Genomic DNA, 5,750 nt, shown 5'->3' with positions numbered 1-5,750 from the left:
TATTTTTACATCTAAAATCGTCTGCTCTTCTGTGGAACAGTATAAGGCAAGGCTTATGATACTTTGCTTCCACCACAATAAGATCACCCTCCGCAAATACTCTAAGAATACTTGTATCTGAAAGAAGGACAGCTTCCTCGTAGACTTTTTGTGAGAGAGCAAGAGTCCGGACCTCAGTCAATTCCCCTTCACAACCCTTACAAAACAAGCAGTGTTTGCTTACATGTGATGTGTTAAATGTGCCTCTAGTATCAGGACTTGCAACGGCTTCACTATTACATTGATTTATCTTCTTTGCAAGCCTTTTGAGTTTTGATTTATGAAACCTGTGTCTGCAATTCTTGTGGTAAAGTCCATCATTGTCTCTCAAAAAAATTAGCAAGACATTTCACAGGTTGGTTACTATTGAATTTCAATGCTATTGGCAATCTACCTGAGCCATGAAAAAGTTTGATATCCTCAGAAATTGCAACATAAGTGTCTTCAATACAATTTAACTTGGTTGCTTTTTAGGGTTTGTGAGAAGAGAATTTTCAATGGTTTCTTGACAAAACAGGCACTTCGACCAGTAAATTTCAGGGGAAGCTTGATCGAGTCTTGGAACTTTGTTCAGATTTTTACAGTCGACAATGGATGTCTGTCGCTTCTTTCCTCCTGCCATATTAGCGCATTCTAGGAAGGAAAGAAAAATAAAACAAAACCCCATGACATACTCAAGAGACAATATTTAAAGTTATTTCATACTACAAAGTGTGAATTACGTAGTTACAGAAAATGTTACCATCTTAAGGCGATATAGGGTAGCTTGAGAGCTGACAGAATGAACAAGTTTGTGTGCGTGCGAGTGTGTGTGTGTGTGTGTGTGTGTGTGTGTGTGTGTGTGTGTATGCGTGTGAGTGTGTATTTGTGTGTGTGTTTGCGTGAGAAAGGTTAAACACATATTAGTTGACGGGGCTTGGATAGCTCAGTGGTAAGATTCTCTGCAAAACAAAAAATAACAAAACAACAACAACAACAACAACACACACAACGAACACATACTTCCAAATACCTGTTAAAATGAAACTTTAGTCCTTGCAATCTTGACTATTCAACAAATCAAACTAGCATTCCAATTTGACGAGGTCCCCAGGCATGATGCTTATTAATTTTAAGGAAACAAAGGACTGTGAGGCTGGCAAGTAGAAATGTAACAAACAAGTCAATACACTGTTAAAAAAAAAACATGAATAAGCAAAAGGTAAAACAATGTGTGTGAATATTAGCGTGTATTTGCAGAATTATGTGTGGAGATGTTCTTTTTTTGATCAACTGAGTTAATAATAAATTAGTTATCTTTTTTTTTCTCGGGTAGCAGTATGGATAAACACCGTTATTCTATCATCAATCATCGACAGGCTAATCGATATCGAATCGAATCTAAAAGGGTCTAAATTTAGTACTGACATAACACATGCAACTTATATTATATAATGATAGAAAAATATGTTCAGATCCAAGCATGGGCCATAATCTTACTCTATCTATTGCATCCTGGAGGCTTATTGTGTGTGTAGAATGATATTACTGTGACTCAGCTTTGATCTGACCCAATTCTTTTTTCACAACTCAATTCTTTTGTCATACGTTGCGCGATACTTATCGCACTAGCATGCGCATAAAGTAAAATAACATCACGATGATATAAGACATTTATAATAGATGAAAAAGATTGTTCCTTACCTTTTCAACGAATATCGATTGCACAAAATAAAATTGTAGTTTGTTGACATCGTTCAAAAGACAAAACTCATTCTCTCAGTTATTCTTTAGACAACACATGATGCCATTGTCGGTAGATGGAGCTGTCGTTATCTCGAAGGGAGAGGCGGTGACAGATGACAAAACCGCATTTCGATTTAGCATTATTGTACTGTACACACTGGTTGAAAGAAACCTCTTTAACTGCTTTAAATATTTTTTTTTAGTTTTTGTTGTTTTTTTTTTTTTCGTTTACAGGCGCTAAGACATCCTAGTACATACTTAGTAAAGGATATGTCGTCCTAATGACTCATCGTTTTGTTGCACGGGCAAAAAAGGACAATTTTTATTGGGGTTTTTGTCTGCGGTCAGAAGACAAAAAATTGTTTTAAAATAATTAAAAGCTAGATTTTTGGTAAATAATAATGGAAAACATTAAAACAAACATATGTCCACGATCAAAAACTAATCAAGATGTTCTTAATGGGTGAGAATGTTTGTTTTTTATACTTTTGTCATCGAGCGCCAAAACGTCACAAAGTGCGCGTTTTCACTAGACTTTACGACGAATTTTAAGGTCTTTTTAATAAAAATGGTATTTGGAGCCACCTATTTTTCGAATCTTCATAATTTTCTGCACCAATTTGTATACTTAGTTTGCTGGTTACAAAAAGTGCACAAAACGCACGGAACTTGCCGCTAAGAAAACGGACTATTATACGGGGTTTTGTCGCTGTACGGCAGAGATAAGAACGAAAACGCCAACACAACCCATTCAGTGTTTGCCGCTGATCTGCAAAAAGTAATTTTGCTGCCGAGAATGAATCAGTTTAACAGAATCATTTTCACAAGCAGATTGGTCTTATCCAATGAGACATTTGCACCAGTGGGCTGCAAAAAAGTGAAAAGGACATTGCCGTGATGTGGAATGAATCAATTTTAGGACGAAAAGATATATAAGCGTGATGCCGAATCTGTGACACTCTCACTGGATAACTGTAGCGCCCAAAATATAAATTGTACCCTTTATACTATGTTACTTCATCTTGTAAATGATTAGACTACTACAAAAGCAAGCAACATAACAATCAACTATTTCGAGCCTGGAGATACTTTTATGGCAGGTGACTCCACCAATGCCGGAATCCAAAGAGTTCTGAGACAGAAAGACGGCAAAATCTTTGATCTAAATGAATTGAACAATGTATCGTAGAAGCAGGCTGCCAGACAATGCCGTTGAGGTTTAATGACTTTGCCAACTGGGATTCTGGAGTCAGTAGTTATCTGTTGAGCAAAGCTGACAATCGTCCCTACCTAGCTAAGATTGTTTGTGCTGAATTCAGGCGAGTGTCACCAAAGACACTCTTCTTCAAAATAGCTTTGAAGAAGATACCTTCAACGAATGTGACATTCTGAAACGCGGATATGTTTGTACGCCAAAGTTTCGTACAAAATCCAGGGGTGTAGGATTTACAAGAAGGATGAGATCGTGAAAGAACTTGTGGGTTGTGACGCCCCCCCCCCCCCCCCCCCAATAGACGAAAGTACTGGATAGACCTACCAACCAGCTCCGCGAGTAAAAATCTTTGCAAATCCTACAAGTGAATGTCCCTTCATCATTCACTGACTAGTTGGAAACGTTGCTCTTCCAAACAATGTGTACGAGCATGCAATTTTAACATCAAAGTAATGATTCAATTCATTATCTAAAGAGAAGAGATGGAATATAATATGTATGTGATAATATTAGCAATGATTACAAAAGCAAACTCCATGTTAGTGAACTATAACGAAAGAGGGAGAGAAAGAGAGTTAGTACTAGTTATACAAATAATGCTAATCAAATCACTGCAAATGAAAATATTATGAAAATTTACATGACTGGTGCGATTGTTTTGAAATAATAAAGCATGTTCAGCTTGATATCCTATATGTTTTTGATTGGTTTCTTCTGATTATTCTAGGGACCTGTGATTATGATGTTTTTGCTTATTATAACTTAACATTGGGCGATATGCGTCCTCACATGACACTGTATATCAATATGCACATTACCGCTAAATTAGCCCATGTCTATGACAAACAGACGCAAAAACAATATGCGTCCGTTTGTCACACACTGGATACACATCCGAAAGTGCGATGGACGCATAATATTTTTGCGTCTATCTGTCAAAGACATGTGTCAATCAATTTTCAATCATGGATTTGGCAAAAGGTCTTTTGGTGAATTACACAGTTGATACAAATATTTTGGTTTTCAAGTTCCATGAATAAAATAACAAAAAAAAATTATCTTTAATTACCTATAAATTCTTTTAGATTCGAGCCAATAGTTACAATGTTATTAAGTAAAACAGTTTTTTGCGTTTCCTGAAAAAGTAGGTTTTCCCGTTATGCGTCTTTTTCTCATATCACGGCAGCAATATATTTTACAACCAACCTACTATTTACTACTACTACTACTACTACTCCTACTACTACTACTACTACTACTACTACTACTACTACTACTACTACTACTACTACTATACTACTACTACTATACTACTACTACTACTACTACTACTACTACTACTACTACTACTACTACTACTACTACTACTACTACTACTACTACTACTACTACTACTACTACTACTACTACTACTACTACTACTACTACTACTACTACTACTACTACTACTACTACTACTACTACTACTACTACTACTACTACTACTACTACTACTACTACTACTACTACTACAAACTACTACTACTACTACTACTACTACTACTACTACTACTACTACTACTTACTACTACTACTACTACTACTACTACTACTACTACTACTACTACTACTACTACTACTACTACTACTATACTACTACTACTACTACTACTACTTACTACTACTACTACTACTACTACTACTACTACTACTACTACTACTACTACTACTACTACTACTACTACTACTACTACTACTACTACTACTACTACTACTACTACTAATACTACTACTGCTACGTATCGTTCAAAGGTCAAAGTTCATGATCAGTCACTTGCATTCTACTTTGGAAGTGGTTAGGGAGGCAACACGACATCTATCTAGAGAAAACAATACGTAAACAATCCAATTATTAAAATGATTATCTAATAATTTTTTTAAAACTTGAGCTTTAAAACTAGCCCAATATCCAATAAACGTGCTCAAAGTGCTTTACAAAGGGTCCAGGAAAAACAGCAGCACTTAAAATATAGAACGAACATGGCGTCATGCCTGTTGGCGATAATACATTTTTTTTTTCGACAGAGAGCACAAAAGGTCTAAAGTACGGTGAGAGAATGTGAGTAAAGAGTCTTTTCTATGAACTCAGCTATACGTCGAGCGAGGCTCGAACCCAGGACCTTCGAAAGCGAGTGTCATACTTCAAGACCACATAACTGCACAATAAATCAATAAATAGATAATTTGTAAGAGTTTACAGCAAGTGGGTTTAATTAGTTCACAGTGCTCATCTATCAGTTAAACTTGGTCAATATTTAATGGATTTAGGACAGTGTTACGTTCCAAAGTTAAAGGGCTGGTCATTATATTGAGTACTAGAAAATTACTTTCTTTGATCGGTGTTACTTGGTATTTGATTATTTGGGCGTAAAAACTGACCTTGATTAAAGGAATTGTGGGAATAGTTTATAATAGGATATAAAACAGAGTTTTTTTCCTGATCAAACGGGATTCTGATTCTGATTCTATTTTGGATTCTATTCGATTCTACTTCACTTTGAGCTGCACATTTTTACTTAAAACCTTTTTGTGCTCACCGTCATTTATTGCATAAATTTGCGGACTTAGAAATATTCCACGAATATTGAAAATGATGACTTTACATTTGGATTGATTTTACGGATTTGAAATTTATGAAACTGATTGAATTATGACTATTTGATTTGAATTTGGAATTTATCACAACAAATAAAGCAGTAAGAAATGAAACTTGCTGATTTGAATGTCTTGATGT

The 5,750-nt window shown here is 35.6% G+C and overlaps 1 long non-coding RNA gene across 1 annotated transcript; it reads right to left on the bottom strand.

Annotated features, from left to right (window-relative positions):
* Positions 1-465: 465 nt before the first annotated feature.
* On the bottom strand, positions 466-1,927 carry LOC144975660 (uncharacterized). The gene is made up of 3 exons (XR_013645962.1): positions 1,723-1,927; positions 1,052-1,174; positions 466-672 (listed from the first exon to the last, which is right to left on the bottom strand). It is a non-coding gene; the product is annotated as an uncharacterized LOC144975660 (long non-coding RNA).
* Positions 1,928-5,750: the final 3,823 nt, after the last annotated feature.

Source organism: Berghia stephanieae, chromosome 6, assembly GCF_034508935.2.
Source record: "Berghia stephanieae isolate SIO BIC M18660-M18661 chromosome 6, UCSD_Bste_1.3, whole genome shotgun sequence".
NCBI classification, from domain to species: domain Eukaryota; kingdom Metazoa; phylum Mollusca; class Gastropoda; order Nudibranchia; family Aeolidiidae; genus Berghia; species Berghia stephanieae.
The sequence above is the reverse complement of the archived record's forward strand: the minus strand, read 5'-3'. Positions and strand labels throughout refer to the sequence as shown.